Genomic DNA, 19325 nt, shown 5'->3' with positions numbered 1-19325 from the left:
GTACACGTTCTTTGCAACAGGCATATTAAACCCTCTGCACTAACTTCACCGAAGTCAAAACCTCAACTATACAAAATGCTGATCTCTCTCCAGGAAGATAATTAATCACACGAGTTATCTTGACATTTATGTGAGGCTTGGTAATTGCCGGGGGAAAGAAACGCTGCAGCAGGTGCTTCAAAAGCATAATGAACTTTCAAACACGGCGCCCCCAGGAAGCCAGTACCCGGTGCGGTGGCACCGGTCGCACCGCCCTAAAGCCGGCCCTGACTAAAACTATCAATATATGTAGAAGAACATTCTAATAAACTGTTATTAGAGCAAATAATAGCTCTTGGCATATTGTTTATTCTAATAACAGTTTATCATAATACATTTCTACATATGTTGATCATCATTTTTAAGAGGTACTATGGATTTTCTATTACAATCAATGGTATTCCATGGCAAGTTTCATAGTACATGATCATGATAGATGTTTCTTCATTATATGCTTCTATTAAACACCAACAAGGGACTTTTGTCTATTAATACATTTTGAGTACCAACTCATTGCAGTATCTCAAGCCTACTAACATGTTGACAGAGATGCTTGAATTTTGGTAATCTAAAAACATTTTGGATTTCAGTAAACACTGTACAGACAGGTGCGAGGCACTGCGCTGGGTGCCCGCTTCACCCCCAGCCATGTGAATATTTTCAAGGGCCGGAGGGAGGAACCAGCAGACTTGCTAGAAGAAATGACAAAACATCCTGTGGCTCATATGACCTTTCTGTAGTATCAAAAGGTAATCTTCGGACAGCTAAAGAATTTCTGAACATTTTAATGATAATAATCTGAATCTGAAATTTCGGTTTGAAATAGATACACATCAAGTGACACATCTAAATGCTTCTGAGGAGACTGAGCAAGACACATTCAAAACTAAACTTGATTGAAAGCCTACTGCAACATTCTCTCACCCACACAGAGTTGCCACCCCCAAAAACTTAAGGGGAGCATTCCATATAAGGAATTATTAAGAACATTTAGTAATTGCAGTAATGATAATAACTTTCAGAAAGAGCATTGATTGGTCTTAGCCCGTTTTTGGTAAAGAGGCTATCCTAAACATATTCTCTAGGAGCCCAAATGCAAAATTGACAAAGTCATTTGAGAGGAATATTTGCCCCCATAGCAAAATCAGTGTGCAATGACACCCTGTGTTTTCTTGAAACGTACAGTACACAAGCTCCAAAAATAAGGAACATAATACAGAAACATTGGCATTTGCTGCAAGCAGTCACTAAGCTCTTCTGTAAAACTGGCAACTTTTCATCTTTCACCTTTAAGAAAAGAAAATCTTTGGATGATTGAATGGTACGCAGCTATCTTCCACAGTTTGAAATAAACATATGTTTTGAAATTTCAAGTTATGATAGGAGCTGGAAACACAAAGCATGAAAAATTGAGATGATATAATGAGAACTTTACTGGTCAGCCATCCAGGAAAGAATCTATTTAAGGATTTCCTTTCTGTGTCAGTCGCATGAGGAATGCTGGCTATACTAGAAAGCATTCACAATCCCACAAGCAGCGGAATAAATGATATTTTGTTTTTTCTTTTGCTGTCTTCTTTACAAGCTCTCACATTCAGAGGCAATAAATACAAAACGATGATGTAATTATGAAATGCGATCAGAGGTCCGAAATCAAAAAGAAGGAAGGGACTCTTCAAAAGAGACAGTGTGAGAGAGCGAGGGAGGGACATTTCAAAGGGACTTTGGTGGATAGCATTGAAAATATAACTAACAAAGGCACATCTGAATATTCATAGCATATGTTCCCGAAATGTTTATTTGCTTTTATGTTTTACTTCATATTTTCATTAAATGAATACAATTTGGTTGCAAGATGTTGGAAACCCCTACTAACTGATTTGAACAGTTGTGTGATGTGAATTAGATGAAAAACTAACTTGATAAAAATAGAATTGGTGAAAAAAGCCATGAAAAATTGCATTTGATTAAAACCCAAAATAACGATAGGGTGACCATATTATGAAAAAGTAGGATTTGGTGAAAATCCACAATCATGATAGTGTGACCATCTTCTGAAAAAAAAGAATACTGGGAAATTCCACAGACATAGAAATAATACTACAATTTTGCATGACCGAGGAACACGGAATGGTTTAATTGACAGTGCTCATCAATATATTAAACACAGAGGGGAAGGTATAAAGGACTGACAGTGAAAACTCTGGAGTGTACAGGCAAATTCGGACACCTAGTCATCCTAAATAATGAATTCCCAAAAAGTTGAAAAAAAGGTCATAAATTATCAGGGACTCACTATCCAATCTGATATCCAGATTGCAAAAAAAATCATAACAGCATAACAAATCAAATTAATTTTTATAAGGTAAAAATGGAAAGCAAAATAAAGAACAAAATTATTGTAGCGTGTGTCTTGTTCTAGTTTTAACTTAAATATAAGCAGGAGCGAAACAGCTGCAAACATTAAAGGAAGACACGTGAAGCTAAAATGAAATAAAGTGGAGTACAAAAGGAAAGAAAAAAACGTAAGGAAGAAAAGGCAACGATGGGCAGGGCGTGGAACTGCAGAGCAAAATGCACAGAGAGGAAGAAAAGGGAGGGGCACTGGAGGAAATAAAGATGAAAAAGGGAGACAGATAAAAGTACCATGAAGAAAGTGTGGATAGTGGATAAAAGGTATGGGCTTTTTTTTGATAGAGTGACAGATAAGAGAGTTTGGTGTGAAGTGGGATGTGATTGGTATTCGGAATGTCACCGCTAAATAAGAATGCAAAGAAAAAGCTTTGTTAACTGACTAGATTTTTTTTCAACATAAATGGCGTTTGTAGTTGGAATTGTGAGCCTGCTCAGTGCCATTCACTGTGAAAATCTCAAGGAATCGATTTGAGAGAAAAGAGTTGTCCGAGTCAGATTCATCAGGTTTGCTTTGATTACCAATTACATAAAACCAGGATTATACTGGGTAAAGAAAGGCCATCCAGTATCAAACTAACAACAGAGAATGACCCGGTGATGGGATGCGGCCTGGTCTTCAGAACTGCTGTCTCTGGAACTGAGGAATTGAGGGCTAGATGTACTAAACACTGGTCACAAAATTACCAGTATTTGTGTGACCAGTGTTCTATTTAGCAAAATGACCTATAGGCTGCATGCATGAATCCTTTTTGTGTATGTAAACGGCCTGTTTCGGCGAATCTGTGCGTTTGCAACCACAAACATGCTTTTTGTGATGTACAAAGCCCAACTTGCGATTTCGTAGCTTGTTACCGAATCGTAAATTGGGTTATGCCATTCAGTATTTGGAAGGTGCGTGTTGAGGGCGTCACTTCTTAATACCGAGTTGGAGCGGTATGTACAAATGTTTTGCGATTAAAATGTGGTTGCAAAACATTTGCAATTTACTGTCAATTGAACTTTGGTGGTTACCCATTTGGAAATGGGAAGGGGACCCCTTCCCTTTGAGAATGGTTGTAAAAATATTTTTTAAGAGCAGGTAGTGGTCCATTGGGAATGCGATTCCCTTATTTGTGATTTGCAAGAAATCTCAATTGGAAAATCCCTGTTCCTAACTTTCGTCCATATAGCCCTATTAATTAATAAGTTGGTTCACAAAATCCAGAATTGTAGTGGGCTACAATTTAACCTACAGTGCAAATATTAATGAGGTAGGCTGTAAATTACGACCCACTACGATTCACTGCCATCACAGTTATGGTGGCCTGCTGGGTCAGCAGATTGCTATGTCTATGGTTACTTTTAAATGCAGAATTTTGTGTTCTGTGCAGCAGTTTGTCCTTAAATGAAAATGGGATGCATTAAAGAAAAAGGAAAAGTGTCACAAACATTTTGTAAGAGTAGGCAGTGGTCCATTGGACCACTTTCAACTCTCTCTCAAAAGGTGTTTTGTCAACATTCAACCGGGAAATTGATCCCCTAGGGTTTGCGAATGGTTTACAATAAATTTAGCGCTGAGGTCTAAGAGTAGCACGGCCAGAGAACCTCCTGCATCGAGGATCCTTCTGGAATCCTCGACGACTGCTGATAAGGCAGTTTCCGTCCCATGTCCCGGGCGGAACCCGGTTTGGGATGCGTGAAGAAAGTTCATCCCTTCAAGGTATCTGGAGAGCACCAGATTGACATGCTTTTCTGCGATTTTACTCACCCCAGGAAGGAGCGAGATAGGTCGATAGTTGCCGAGGCAGTAGGGGTCCAAGCTGGGTTTTTCAGCAGGGCTTTTACCAAAGCTTTTCCATAGGGGGGGACCACCCCAGAGGAAAGCGAAGCATTGATAAGTTCCATAATAGTGGGGCCTACTGAAGCAGCTACAGATTTCAAGATATTGAGGGGGGCCAGGTCTCTGGGTGAGCCACTCTTGACCAGTGCAAAACGACCTATAGGCTGCATGCATGAAGCCTTTTTGTGAATGCAAACGGCCTGATTCTGCTAATCTGTGCGTTTGCAACCACTAACATGCTTTTTGTGATGTACAAAGCTCAACTTGCGATTTCGTAGCTTGTTACCGAATCGTAAATTGGATGATGCCATTCAGTATTTGGAAGGTGCGTGTTGAGGGCGCCACTTCTTAATACCGAGTTGGAGCGGTATGTACAAATGTTTTGCAATTAAAATGTGGTTGCAAAACATTTTCAATTTACTGTCAATTGAAAATTGGTGGTTACCCATTCGCAAATGGGAAGGGTCCCTGAGGGACCCCTTCCCTTTGAGAATGGTTGTAAAAATATTTTTTAAGAGCAGGTAGTGGTCCATTGGGAATGCGATTCCCTTATTTGATATCTGCAAGAAATCGCAATTAGAAAATCCCTATTCCTAACTTTCGTACATATAGCCCCATTAATTAATAAGTTGGTTCACAAAATCCAGAATTGTAGTGGGCTACAATTCAACCTACAGTGCAAATATTAATGAGGTAGGCTGTAAATTACGACCCACTACGATTTGCTGCCATCACAGCTATGGTGGCCTGCTGGGTCAGCAGATTGCTATGTCTATGATTGCTTTTAAATGCAGAATTTTGTGTTCTGTGCAGCAGTTTTTCCTTAAATGAAAATCGGATGCATTTAAGAAAAAGGACAAGTGTCACAAACATTTTGTAAGAGTAGGCAGTGGTCCATTGGACCACTTTCTACTCTCTCTCAAAAGATGTTTTGTCAACATCCAACTGGGAAATTGATCCCCTAGGGTTTGCGAATGGTTTACAATAAATTTAGTCTGGGAAATACTACTAATTTGCAATTGGATTTTGGGAACCAAACTTTTAGTACATCCTATTTTGAATCTCTATTTGAAAGGGCACCCATAAACGCACCTCTTCCAAATACCACTCGACATAGAATTGCAAACCGAAATTGTGATTCGATAAGGTGTTACTGAATGAAATGAAATGAAAACAATATTTATAAAGCACGTGGTTACCTGAGGGCATCCCAGCGCTGTGGGCAGAACCGATTTGAAGCTGAGGCGGGATTTTTTGGGGAAAAGCCAAGTTTTAAGCATTTTGCGGAAAGCCATATTGTTGGGTTCCTTACGTAGCTGCAGAGGGAGTGAATTTCACAGCTTAGCGGCGTTGTAAGAAAAAAGACGTCCGCCGCTTCTAGCCCTCTTAATTCTGGGGACATAGGCCAGATGAAGATCATTAGAACGAAGGGCCCTATTAGCTAGGTAGGGCTGGATCAAGGATGAAATAATAGCAGGTCCTTTCCCTCCTATCAGCCTGTGAGTAATACACAGGGCTTTGAATTGGACTCTTTCCAGGACTGGGAGCCAGTGGAGAGCCTTTAAGGCTGGCCTTGCTGTTTGGCGGCTACGAATTCCCATAAGAATCCTAGCAGCACAGTTCTGCACGGTTTGAAGTTTGGCCAGCACCAAGCTGGGGGCACCAAGGCACAAGGCATTTCCATAGTCCAAGCGAGATAAAATAAGCGCTTGGACTACAAGCTTTCTGACCTGAAGTGGTAACAGAGGAAGCACTTTGCGCAGCATTCTTAGAATGCCAAAGCAAGAGGCAACGACCTTTCTGATTTGAGTTTTAAAACTGAGCTCAGAGTCAAGCCAGACACCAAGGCTCTTTATCTCTGATTTAGGGGCAGGCATAGAGGCCACACATGTAGGTCAGGTGGAGACTATTTCAGAGAGGGATGGATTACCGAGGAGCATAAGCTCAGTTTTGTACCCATTCAGTCTTCGAGACATGAGCCAAGACAAGTAGATGCTTTGTTGGTGTGGTTCATCACAGCGACGACCAATTGAGTGTCATCGGCATAGATGACAATTTGCACCCCAAAAGGGAGAACAAAGTCCGCAAGAGGAGCCATGTAAATATTAAAAGGAGTGGGGCTCAAGGACGACCCCTGAGGAACCTCACAATGGAGAGGCCATGGAGCTGAGATGGCCTCACCCTCAGCTACTTGGAAATATCTGTCCTCCAGGAAGGATCACAGCCAGTCAAGGGCAACTCCAGTAATACCTAAATCCTGAAGTCGTTGGATTAGGATGCGGTGATTAACCGTATCAAAGGCCGCGCTGAGGTCTAAGAGTAGCACGGCCAGAGAACCTCCTGCATCGAGGATCCTTCTGGAATCCTCGACGACTGCTGATAAGGCAGTTTCCGTCCCATGTCCCGGGCGGAACCCGGTTTGGGATGCGTGAAGAAGGTTCATCCCTTCAAGGTATCAGGAGAGCACCAGATTGACATGCTTTTCTGCAATTGTATTCACCCCAGGAAGGAGCGAGATAGGTCGATAGTTGCCGAGGCAGTAGGGGTCCAAGCTGGGTTTTTTCAGCAGGGCTTTTACCAAAGCTTTTTCCATGGGGGGGACCACCCCAGAGGAAAGCGAAGCATTGATAATTTCTATAATAGTGGGGCCTACTGAAGCAGCTACAGATTTCAAGATATTGAGGGGGGCCAGGTCTCTGGGCGAGCCACTCTTGACCAGTGCAAAAATGGTTTGGAAAGCTTCTGTATCTGTATCCAATGGCGGGAACACTTCAAGAGAATGTTCTTTGCTCCATACATTGGTTTCCTCGGGGGGAGGGATGGCCGGGGAGTTGGGGAACAAGCAGCAAATAGTTAACATTTTATTATGGAAATAATTTGCAAGTTCATTGCATCGGTAATCTGTAGCTTCATGGGTGTCCAGGGGGGTGGGTGCATTCAGGAGTTTGGAGTTTTTTTACAATGCGAAAAGTCTCCCGAGGGGAATTGACTGCGGCGGTGATTTTAGAGAGCTTACACCTTTTTAATTTCACTTTTATAAGTTCTAATGGTATCCCTGTATTGCTTTTTCTTAAGGAGGGAAAAATCTTTCCTCCAGATTCTCTCAGCTCTCTGGCACAGTTGCTTTAGCGCATGGAGATTAGGCATGTACCAGGCTGCTTTGTTGGGCCCTATGTTTATCTGAATATTCTTCTTAGGGAGCACCTGGTATAATGTCCCTTCGATCCATTTATTAAAATGGTCATTAGCTAATACCGGATCAGTATTAGTAGAGGTTTGGTACGTTCCAAAACGGAAGTCCATTTTTCCAGACTAAGTTTAGGCCAGCCACTAACTATTTTTCCTATTGGTTGAACAGTAGGGGTAGCCAACTTAGGGGACCAGTGTAGGGAGATCAAATGATGGTCTGACCAGGGATTAGGAATAGGATCCGAGCAGAGAAGCTCTTGTAAATTGGAGAAAACCATGTCAAGAAGGTGACCTTTTGTGTGAGTAGCATGTGGCACCTTCTGAATAAGTTGGAGGGCAGCAAGGTCGGAAGAGAGTTCTGACACGACTGTTGATGCTTGGTCGTCAATGTGAAAAATTGCCTAGGATAATAAAATTTGAGGCGAGACTGGCCAGCTTAGTGACAGTTTCGGCTAATGAGTTAAGAAACTGGCCCATAGTTCCAGGTGGTCGATAGATTAAAATACCCGAGAAGGAGAGCAAGGGTGAGAGTCTTACAGAAAAGTGGAGATTCTCGAAGTCAGTTAAAGGACTCCCAAAAGTGCGACACTTGAGGGAGTTTTTAAAAATAATAGCAACCCCACCGCCTTTCCCTATTGGTCTATCTAGTCTCTGAAGTAGGTAGTCAGGGGAAGGGCTTGACCAATATCAGGTTCAGAGTAGAGGTTCGTCCAGGTTTCAGTAAGAAACAAAATGTCCGTACTTTCCTCTGACAGCAGAATGAACAACTCCGAGGAGTGTTTAGGTAGGGATCTGCAATTAAGCAGAAGAATTTTATAAGTTCTCATCGGCGATCCTCCCAGGGAGGGAGAGGGAGGCTGTGTTTGTAACCTGAAAGGGCAATGCCTACAACTAGTGACGGGGCCACTGAGATTAATGTAGTGAGTGCATCCTATTTCAGGAGTCTTCTTTAAGCGTTTTAGCTGCTCAGGACTATAACAATACCTCTTTTTATGAGAAGGTGCAAAGTTCCTGGCCCTTCGCCCCGGCTGGCCGCGGACGCGTGCAGACAGGCTTGCCTTAGGCAAGCCTTCGTTGTGCCAGCGGCGTGCCCGCTGCACACGTCTGCTGCGCGGTCGCGTCATGTGATTTTAAATATTCTTGACAGGGTCCAGCGACTAGAGCGCTGACCCAAAATGGCCGCCAAATGCGGAATTGAGGAAGAGAACGAGTGTATTCCCCCCTGAGCTGTAACACAGCTCTACAGTACATCAATGTCACACAGTGAGTAAAACAACAATCACAATTAAAACAAAATTCCTAAATCGCTTTACAAAAATTAGAGCAGATTTTTTAGAAAGCCCCCTCGCGCTAGCAGCCTCGTTGCGGCTAATTCCCGCTGCGCGGTCGCGTCATGTGGTTTTAAATATCCTTGACAGGGTCCAGCGACTAGAGCGCCGACCCAAAATGGCTGCCAAATGTGGAATTGAGGAAGAGAACGAGCGTATTCCCCCCTGAGTTTTAACACAGCTCAACAGTACATCAATGTCACACAGTGAGTAAAACAACAATCACAATTAAAACAAAATTCCTAAAATCGCTTTACAAAAATTAGAGCAAATTTTTTAACAAGCCCTCTCGCGCTAGCAGCCTCGTAGCGGCTAATGCCCGCTGCGCGGTCGCGTCATGTGGTTTTAAATATCCTAGACAGGGTCCAGCGACTAGAGCGCTGACCCAAAATGGCCGCCAAATGTGGAATTGAGGAAGAGAACGAGCGTATTCCCCCTAAGCTTTCACACAGCTCAACAGGACCTCAATGTCACACAGTGAGTAAAACAACAATCACAATTAAAACAAAATTCCTAAAATCGCTGTACAAAATTAGAACAGATTTTTAAAAAAGCCCCCTCGCGCTAGCAGCCTAGTAGCGGCTAATGTTTGGTTCTCATATATAGTTATCTAATGCCTTTGGTTCAAGTTTGCGTTAAATAAAGCTAATCTAATCATGAACTAAAGTCCTCTAATTTGTATGTGAAGAATTCCAAAATCACACTCTTTCTCCTGTACTCCATTCTCTTTACAACACTGTCTAAATAATTAAATAAAACAACAAAGAATAATGAGGTATGCAACATCAAGAGACATTTGTTAAATGTCAAAGAAAGTAATTGAATCTTTCTTATTCATCTTACATGTTCTGATCTTTTAAAGACATTTTATCTTTTCCTCAGCACCAGTGTTCATTCACAATCCTGACATAATCTACTCTCACTGATCTTTTCAGTGAATGTATTTATTGCTGGCCAAGTACCGATGAAATGTTGCTTCCAAGAGGGAACAGACTTTGAAAATTGTACGTCTGTTCATAGAGAAAATGCTATAACTGTACACATTTTTGGCGGTGTGACAGAGGAAACACAATAAACGCCTAACTAGTCTGAGCAAAGAAAAAGTACAAGAAAAAAAGGAAATCCACAGAGAAGATTTTAGCAGTGTGGTGTTAGTAAACAACATTCAAGAAAAATTAACACAATTTCAGGCGACAAAAATGTGCCATGGCACACGGATGTCAGATCTTCTTACACATAAGGGGAGATCTGGTAAGCTCCAAAAAGCCCTGCTAAGTATTGTAACAATCTAGCGAGGGCCACCATACAACTGCGAGAATGTAAATGTAGGTGAAACTTCTGCTAGCCAATGTAAATACATCCTGCTGCAATCCTCAGCAAAGTAAAGCTAATATAGTCCTGGAAAGGGAAATCAGGGTGACCCAATATAATTGCCCTACTCTGACTTCCGATCTTTCTGACAATTCGGGCTAGAGTAGTCAAAGATCTGCATCCAAAACTAAGGTAGCTTGAGGCAGGAAGCAGATATAATCATATTGATGTCAATTTCTCACAGAATGCTTCACAAAATAGTTGCAGTGCAAGAAAACTGCGGAAAATAGAAGGTTCTGCAGCAACAGTAACCTCACATCCAAAAGTAGAACAACCTTTCATTTCGCACGATTTGGAAAAGATAGTACACTCCCCAAAAACGACACTGTCAGATGAAAATGACCTTAGAAACGGGTTCTAAGGACAGGTACCATTTGCAGGTGTTTTGATTGGCTCCAGTGATACCAGTAATTTCAGGTACATTGAATGCACAGAGACAGAGTATACCCCCACATGCACTAACATAAAACCAGAACCAAACAGAGTCGTTGATGTAACTTGTCATGCAATTGACTCTGAGTTCCATTTACTGTGGGATTAAATGCTTAAAATTAGATAAGATTGGATGTTTGTCATGCTTACATGGACCGAAGATACAGTCACTATCTATGAAACATTCTCCATAGAATATTAAGGCTTGAATGATGGCTTTGACAAGCAGAAGGCATGCACCCTCCTTGTATATAGGATCTTTGAGTGTCAGCTAGGTTTACAGGCTGATACATTGATCCCTTGTGACAGCATTGAAATTTCGAAGACTCTATCAAGCAAAATCGATCCTCAGATTTCATCATGCAATTGAAGTTCCCTCCTTTCTCACCCTTCTTTTTTTAACTCACCAAAAGGAGAGTGACCTGAGGCCATACATCACTATTGTCTTAGCAAGAAACTATTATGTTATGCAATATTATGTTAAGTAGATTTGTAAAGCACCAGTGATGGTATCCAGAAGCTTTTCTGATGCGTAGGCAGCTGCCCCCTTTGTGGGATTATTCAGACAGTCAGGTCTTCAGATTCTTGCAAAATCTGAGAAGCATTGATGAAGCTCTGATGTGATGCTGGAGGTTGTTCTATGCTTTGGAGGAGATGTTCGAGAAGGCACAGCCTCTGGCTTCTTGTTTTGTAAATGCGGGATATGTGTACTAACTAGTGAGAGTTTGCTGGAGCAGAAGTGCCTGGGAAGAGAGTGGAAGTGTTCATGGCTGTTGATGTAGGCAGGCCCAGTGTTGTAAAGTGCCTTGTATGTGCGTGTGAGGTGTTCAAACTGGGGGATTTTGTGTATAGGGAGCCAGTGAAGTTTACTGAAGTGTGAGGCGATGTGGGTGTGGCAAAGAAGGTTGCGAATGTGTCTTGCTGTGGCTTTCTGGATGGTTTGGAGCCTGTTCAGGAGCTTCTTGGTGATTCCTGTGTAGAGTGCATTGTTGTAGTCAAGTCTGCTGGTGATCAGGGCATTTGTAACAGTGTTCTTAGTTTTCTGTGGGAGCCACTTGAAGATTGTTCATAGTGTGGAAGGTTTTTTAAATGTATAATTTTGGGTGACAAATTATTTGTGCAAATTAGTAATTGTAATGCATATTGCTGTAACTAGTTAAATAATGGTGTTGGCCTTAAAAGGATTTTATTATTTTGTATAGAAGTGCGATAAATAATGAGGCATAGGTTAGCCACATTTCCATGCAGGACACTATTTAAAATGGATGTAGTTTCTGGTGTTTTGCTTATTTATCTTGCTCCTGTTCCTTCCCTCTCTCAATCAACAACTTGCTGCAAGACTTCTCTCCCAACAGTTTTCATAGAAAGCAGAGCGCTATGATGCAAACAAGCTGTTGTAATGGAATGTGTGCATTGTGAATAAAACTTTTCATTGTGTGCCTGATGTATAATTTTGAAGGTTTTTTGCTGGAAGTTCAGATGAAGGCGGGCAGTAAAACATAAGTTTACAAGCTATTGTTTAAGAGATTTTTCATATTATGTTGTGCATCTCTGGAGTGCAATTGCTGAGGAAGTAAGCGGAAGATTTTTTTTATCTTAAGAAATAAGTTAGTTCCAAAAACTTTTATAATTGCAAAGTTGTTTCTGATTTGCCAATGTGACCTAACAATGATGATACCATGCTGAATTTGCAGTTTTATTAATTTATATGCATAACTTGTGTATAAAAACCCCTGGTATAAAAACCCCTGGTTTCGAAGGATCGGGGGCAACTTCTTTTCCCGAGACTCTGTCTGACTATTTTGAGACTTTCCTTTCTCCCTTAGGATGCTGTCAGTACTCTCAATGAGTTTGACTTCAAGGGGCTGATTACGAATGCGGTGGTCTTCTGACCGCCGCACTCCCAGTTGAACAGCAGTGGTGGTCCACCGTCTGTCGGATTACAACTTTCAAAGTCGTACCGGCAGTGGACCGCTGCCCGCGCCAGGAAACTACTGTTCCCTGGTGGTGGCACGGCGGTGGCCCAATGTAGCCATGAAAAGGCCAGTGGTGGAAAAACAAAGGGTGCCCTATAGGGTCCCTATGCCACCCATCATGGGGACACATTTAGGGGGCACAACTTGTGCACCCCTGTCTGTTTTCACCCCAAGTTCCAGCACGGCATGGACATCACCGTCCATGCCATGCTGGAACATTTTTGCCGTTCCCATTGTGGTGCCTGTTTTTCTGGCACCGCCATGGGAACGGCAAAAAGACCGCCTGCCTGCACGAGAAAAACTCTTAATCAGACGGGCGCTCTTTCCGTGGCTTTGGCACAGCTGGGGCGGCGGAGTAATCAGCCCCATCGAATCTTAAGAGATTTTTGCATTCTTGGCAAATTATGCATTTCTCTGAACCAGTTTCTTGAACAATTCTGTAATAAATCTTTTTAACTTTATGTTTGATCTAGAACTCAGTTATTGAAAAGTGTCAGTTCTAATTTGCGCTGCTAGTTTTGTGCCATTGATGGGGAGGGTAGACTCTTACCTATAGATCAATGGTAAGGTTTCTGTAGCTGAAGTGCCTAAAGTAAAATTTTGAGTTCCTAAGAGATTGGGGTTTAGGAGATTATTGGGTTTCAGCTCCCACAGTAGCATCTTCAGAATGTAGAAGCATAAGGAGGTCATTGCGTTTACTTGGGCTGTCATGTCGAGCTTGTCGTTCATGATGATTCTTAAATTTCTGGTGTGGATTGTGGTGGTAGAAATGGGGCCGGGGTCTGCTGCCCACTAGGTGGAGTCCCAAGCTGAGCTTCTCCTTCTGAAGATCACCACTTCTGTTTTGTCTTTGTTGAGTTTTAAGCATCTGGATTTCATCCAGGAGGCTTCTGTAGTCATGCAGGTGGTGAAGTGGGATTTTGTTGTGGGGAATTTACACACATTTTGGTAACCAGGCCAAAAGCAATGGGCATGCTGCTCTACTATGGGGAGAGTAAAGCCACAATGACACTGAATGGAGCTCAAAGGAAAAGGGTCGGCTACCAAAACAACCCTAATAAGACCCTCAAAAAAGGGGCAAAATGTATTATGCAAATAATCCGAGCACTCAAGAGCTGAACAAAGTCAAATATTCCATCCAAAATTTGATACTGTAAAGTCCACTTTATCCAATTTGTCAGTTTGAGCCAAAGTAGATGTTATCCATAAATCTTCACATGAAATTAACAAAATAATCATATAGCTGCAATACAGCACAACTAATAATAATAATAAACATTAGGCATATGTTAATATGCTTAACGTTTATTATTATTAACAAAATAATGATATAGCTGCAATTACAGCACAACTAATAATAATAAACCTTAGGCATATATTAATTTGCCTAATGTTTAATATTATTATTAGTTGTACTGTAATTGCAGCTATATGATTATTTTGTTAATGATGACTAATTCGGACGGAGGCAATTTATGTGTTGCTCTCTGGTGTTTTGTCTGAAGAACCTTGGTGTTTACCTGTTGTCACATCCAGTGCTCATCATGTATTTTCCTTTTTGTTCGACACCTATGGCGGATGATGATATATGCCAGTTATTTGTATGCTTTGTCTGTTTTTGACATTCCTTATTCAAATGTTTACAGCCCTGAAGTAGTAGAGGTATCACATGCCTATCGATGAAACACGTGTTGGCTGATCTGTCTCATATTTGCTGTGTAAATCCTACTATGGTTGGACTATTCTCTTAGTGGCTGTGTGAATTTTCTGATTTCATGTGAATATTTATGGATAACACCTCCTTTGGCTCAATCTGACGAATTGGATTAAAGTGGACTTTACAGTATCAACTGATGGAAAGTATGTTGATGCTGTGTGATTTGATGAGGACTGCCAGTGGGATCATGTAGATGTTGAACAGGATTGAGCTGAGAGAAGAGCCTTGGGGGACTCTGTGAATGAGGTTCTTGGCTTCCGACGTGTACGTTGACTTTTGTGTTCTTCCTGTGAGGAAGGAGCAGATCCAGTTAAGGGCGGGTCCTTTGGATTCCTGTTTATGTAATCTTTTGAGCAGAATGGAATGGGAGACCGTGACGGAGGTCGCGGAGAGGGCGAGCAGTATGAATACTGGTGTTTTACCTGGTCATGGATCAACCTGATGTTGCCTGTAGCCGCGATAAGGGCAGTCTTGTTGCTGTGGTTGGGTTGTAAACCCAATTAAGTGGTGTCTAGGAGTTAGGGTGGGTTGAGGTAGTGAGTGAGTTGCCAGTTAATTGCTTTCTCCATGACTTTGGCTGGGTATAGTAAAAGGGAGATGTGGCAGTAGCTTGGTAGTTGAGAGGAGCATGCTGAGGGTTTCCTTAGCAGTGTGTTGACCATTGAGGTTTTTCAGGCCTCTGGGAATGTTGCAGTGTTGATGGAGGTGTTCATAATGCAGGTGAGAACTTCGCAGATGTGGGAGAGGAATAGGTTGTACATGTGGTGGAGACAGGAGGCCATCTGTGCCCTCGAGTGGATGGTCCTCATGATGTTGGCTGTTTCTCCCATGGTGAATGTTTCTGAGGTAGTCAGGAGGGTTTCGTGGTTGTTTGTGGGTAGGCTTGAGGTGAGGGTATAGGGGTCTGGTTGATGGTCGAAGTTGTAGATGGTTTTGATTTCGTTCCTCAAAAAAATCTATTGCATAGTTCTTGTGAGGAGGTGATGCTCTTAGTGATGAAATCTGGTGAGGTGAAGAGTTTGATGATCATGAAGAGTTATTTGCAGCTGTTGGACCTGCTGTCTATGTGCTCTGCTAGGGCTTTCATTTTACTATCTTTAATCATCTGGTGGTTGCGTCTCAGGGCAGCTCTGCAGGTTACCTTGCTTTTTTCATGATGGTTTATTCTCATTCTTCTTTCCAGTTGCTTGCAGTGGTGTTTTGTTGTACAGTTTTTCAGTGCACCAGCTTTGCCTACCTCTGGGGTCTCTTCTGTGTATTGTGTTACTGGGGTGCCAGGGAATCGGCACCTTTTTGTGATCCACTAGTCAAGCTGTTTGATTACACTGTTTAGGTTGTTGTTTGAGGGGCTCGCAGTCAGGCTGCTTGGCCAGTATAATGCTGAAATGTTGCTCCAACTACGTTTGTCCAAGCTTGTGGTGGCGATTTATGTTTGTTAAGGGATGCTGATTTGGAATTGGATAATAGCATGATCGGTCCAGGCAAGAGACGAGGTTGTGGTGATTTTGATGCAGTTGAAGGTAGCAAAGATTGGTCGAGGGTGTGCCCTCAGAAATGTGTGGGTCCAGTGATGTGATGTGTTTCTAGGCTTTTGAGGTGTGTGGTGAAGCTAGTGTCGTTCTTGTCTTCCAGTTGGAAGTTGAAGTCTCCTAGTCAGATATAGTAATTGTGGTTGATGGGGAGGGGAGCTACAAATTCTGTGATGCTATTGGTGAAAAAAGCTCATGAACCCGGTGTTCGTAGATGGGGTTCTGGTCAGGGTGTATGTTGTTGAGATTCAAAGTTTGAAATGTAGGTGCTCGATTTAGGGGGTCATGTTCTCCGTCGCTGTGGTGCAGTTGTTGGATTCCTTGACTATTATAGAAATTCCTCCTCATGGCTGATGTTGGCAGCCCTGCCATGCAAGCTTAAATCCTAACGGGATGGCCGAGGCGATGTTAGGTGCTGACTCAGAGGTCAGCCATAATTCCTTAGGGAAGAAGAGATCCAGGGTTTTACCATCCAAAATGTCCCAGATTTCTGTGGCATGCTTGCTGTTGAGGAGCATGCATGATCATTTTTCTCGGCGTGCAGGATTGTAGGTGGGTGCAGACAGTATGATGTGTGTAGTATGGTAGGAGGGTGTGGTCATTGTGGGTGGCATGCTGCATGCAAAGTGACAGTGGGTGCAGGTGAAAGCTTCTTCTGTTTTGTGCAGTGATGTGCAGCATGACCAAGGGGACGGGCGTCCCAGGTTAAGAGATTGGAGGAACATCACAGCGTAACTTTGGGGGGGCAGAAGGACCAGGGTTCATGATACAGACATGGATGGGCACCGATGGGCAAGCCCTTGGTGTGCCTTCGGTGCACCCCAGCTGCGGCTGCCATTGAGTAGTCCATTAGAGGGGGAGGGGCACAAGGGGTGGTGAGTGGGGCTGATTGGGAGCACATGAAGGAGCCGCAGCGCGTGCAAGAACAGGTATGGCGCTGGGAGAGGAGGGTTGGGGTGGGAGGTGGGAGCGGGGAGTGGGGTAGTGGAGCGTCGGATGAAGGCAAAAAAGGTGTGAGAGTGAAAAGGAGGCAACAAAAGGATGAAAAAGAGACAAAATGCACAAAAGCAGGGGGGCAAAAAGGCAACAAGAGAGTGAAACAGAGCAAACAGTCAAAACATGAACCCATTGTCATTTATCCAAGGCCCGATTGAATTAGTTTAAGATATGACTGTGAACATCAAGCTAGATTTGTGCAGACCTATCATCTGGTGAGAGTCCAAAATGGTGATGAGTTGAAGACTGCATTTAGAACACGCTTTGATCTTTATGAATACCAAGTGACACCTTCCAGAATCTTATATTCCCCAGACATATTCTAATTGCTTCTTTACTGACTCTTCAGAGCCTTTTTGGATATTAGTTCTGTCATCTGCATTGACTCTTCCACTTTTGAAGAATAAAGAATATGTTGTGCTAATAAATGCTTTTCTGCAACAGTTAAGAAACAATCATATATATCCCAGACAGGACCCAGTGGTTGGACATGCGTAGTGAAGGACTTTCTGCTGGGTTTTTTCTTAGCAGCTTACCCTCAGAGTTTGTGACTGCTGAAACGTAGTGATCTTACTCAAGAGTATAAACTTGCTTGAAAGTGTAAGTTACCTTTGTGAATCAGGCCCTAAGTATTTACATATGAGCATGGTAAACACCCATATCACTTAGCTCTCAGCAATCACTGTGGGTCCTTCAGGAGTTCTATAGATCTTCCACCTACCTACACCCTCACAATAGAATATCCATTGGTGAATGTATGCCAGAGAGGGAAAGGGTAATAGAGCGAGATTCAATTAATGTCAGATATTATAGTCATATGGTTGTCCAGCAAATATGTTGTAGGGAACTAATTAGGGTATTGAGCATGGGATGAAAAGGCGGAATCTAGTTACCAATGATAGAATGAAGCTACTGAGTGTTTCCAATCCATATTTCTGGTGACAATTCTTCAGTGCTAATATCTACATTACTTGGCCTCTATACCCTTTAGGATTGTGGCTAAGATTTTAGAAATTCATATGCTGAAAAGAGTCAAGATTGTTGCTATCAGGATGGTTTGCTTCAAGGCCTGAGTACCATATTTCCAATAAATGTCAGAAACTGAATTGTCAAGCATCCAGGAGATGCAACTGCTTGAAGCCCAAAAGGCAAATACGTCAAAAGCAGCAGGTGGCATTTCAATAGTAAGCGGCACCCAAAGTGGCTACTGGTCTTATGAGAATAGGACATCTTTTGGCATTTGTAGAATCAATTTCTGGACTAGACTGCATTCACATTTGCAAATAATATTCTTTATGCCAACACTGGGCATAGAACAAGATTTCTTACTTGTACTATGACCTTGCTGACAAGGGGCTATAGCATGCGGGACCAGAAGTAAAACTGGACAGACATGTCTGAGATGTGCAAAGGCATGAGGGATATTAGGCAACACTGGACAGGCTGGACCATAAGAGCCCTCCCATAGAAAATAATGGCGGTCGTGATTTAAAATAAAATCCCATAGGAAATAACGTTAAATTAAATTACTTAAGATAGCTAAAAATATATACTAAGAGAAATGAATATTAAAAAATATATAGAAAAAGAGTACATATTTATTATTTAAGTATACAATATTTAATAACCTTTTTGAATGTAATAAATATTAAAAGTAATTACATTAATATTAATTAATTCTTTATATCTCTTTTATTAATCATTAATGAACATTACAAATATTTTTTCTTTAAGTGGGAATTTGTTTTTTTTTAAATTCAACTTCAGAAAACTATTTTTAATTTAATTTAATATAGTTCCATTTTATAAGTTTTAAATCAAAATTAATATAAAAGTGCAGTGCCATTTTTATATTTTGTTCTATATTTAAAGTAAACATATAAAATTAATTTACATTGATATTTAACATAAACATATTTCTAACATTTATTGTAAAGTGAAATAAACTATTTTTTATTTTTCCATATAATTTACCATCAGAGCAGAGTACATACGGCTGTTTGATTGGCCTACTGTTAATCTTCTAGTCTCTCCTACACCTTGTCTGTTTTGTCCATATTGTGCGCAAAAACACCTCTTTCTGTTTTTGCAAGGACAGCACACTCTTATAGGCATTGGCGCACCTCCGTCATTGTTTTCTGCCTCTTTTTTATCATACTAATAGCGAACAATAGACTCTTATTCACCATTAAAGTAATAAAATAGGCTAACCATTGCTGCGGGTGAGAGTCTGGCAGCATAAGGCAGGCACTGACATTTGTCTAATGACAGGTGTAGGGATAGGACAACACTTGTACCAGCCAGCAGGCAGACTGTCCAAGAGTGGTTAAGTCACAGTCCATGCCTCAAGGGCCTGTCATGTCTCAGATCTTAAGAAATCCCAAAAGGAAGAGACAAGGGAATGTGCCTTTTCTAACGCCCCATCCACAACTGATTACTCACCATAAAGAAAAGGACATAAAAAAGTAAAACGAGTGGAGGGCTATTGTACCCCAATCGTTATGGGTGGGTGGG

This window comes from Triturus cristatus, chromosome 5_1, assembly GCF_964204655.1.
Source record: "Triturus cristatus chromosome 5_1, aTriCri1.1, whole genome shotgun sequence".
NCBI classification, from domain to species: Eukaryota; Metazoa; Chordata; class Amphibia; order Caudata; family Salamandridae; genus Triturus; species Triturus cristatus.
The sequence above is the reverse complement of the archived record's forward strand: the minus strand, read 5'-3'. Positions refer to the sequence as shown.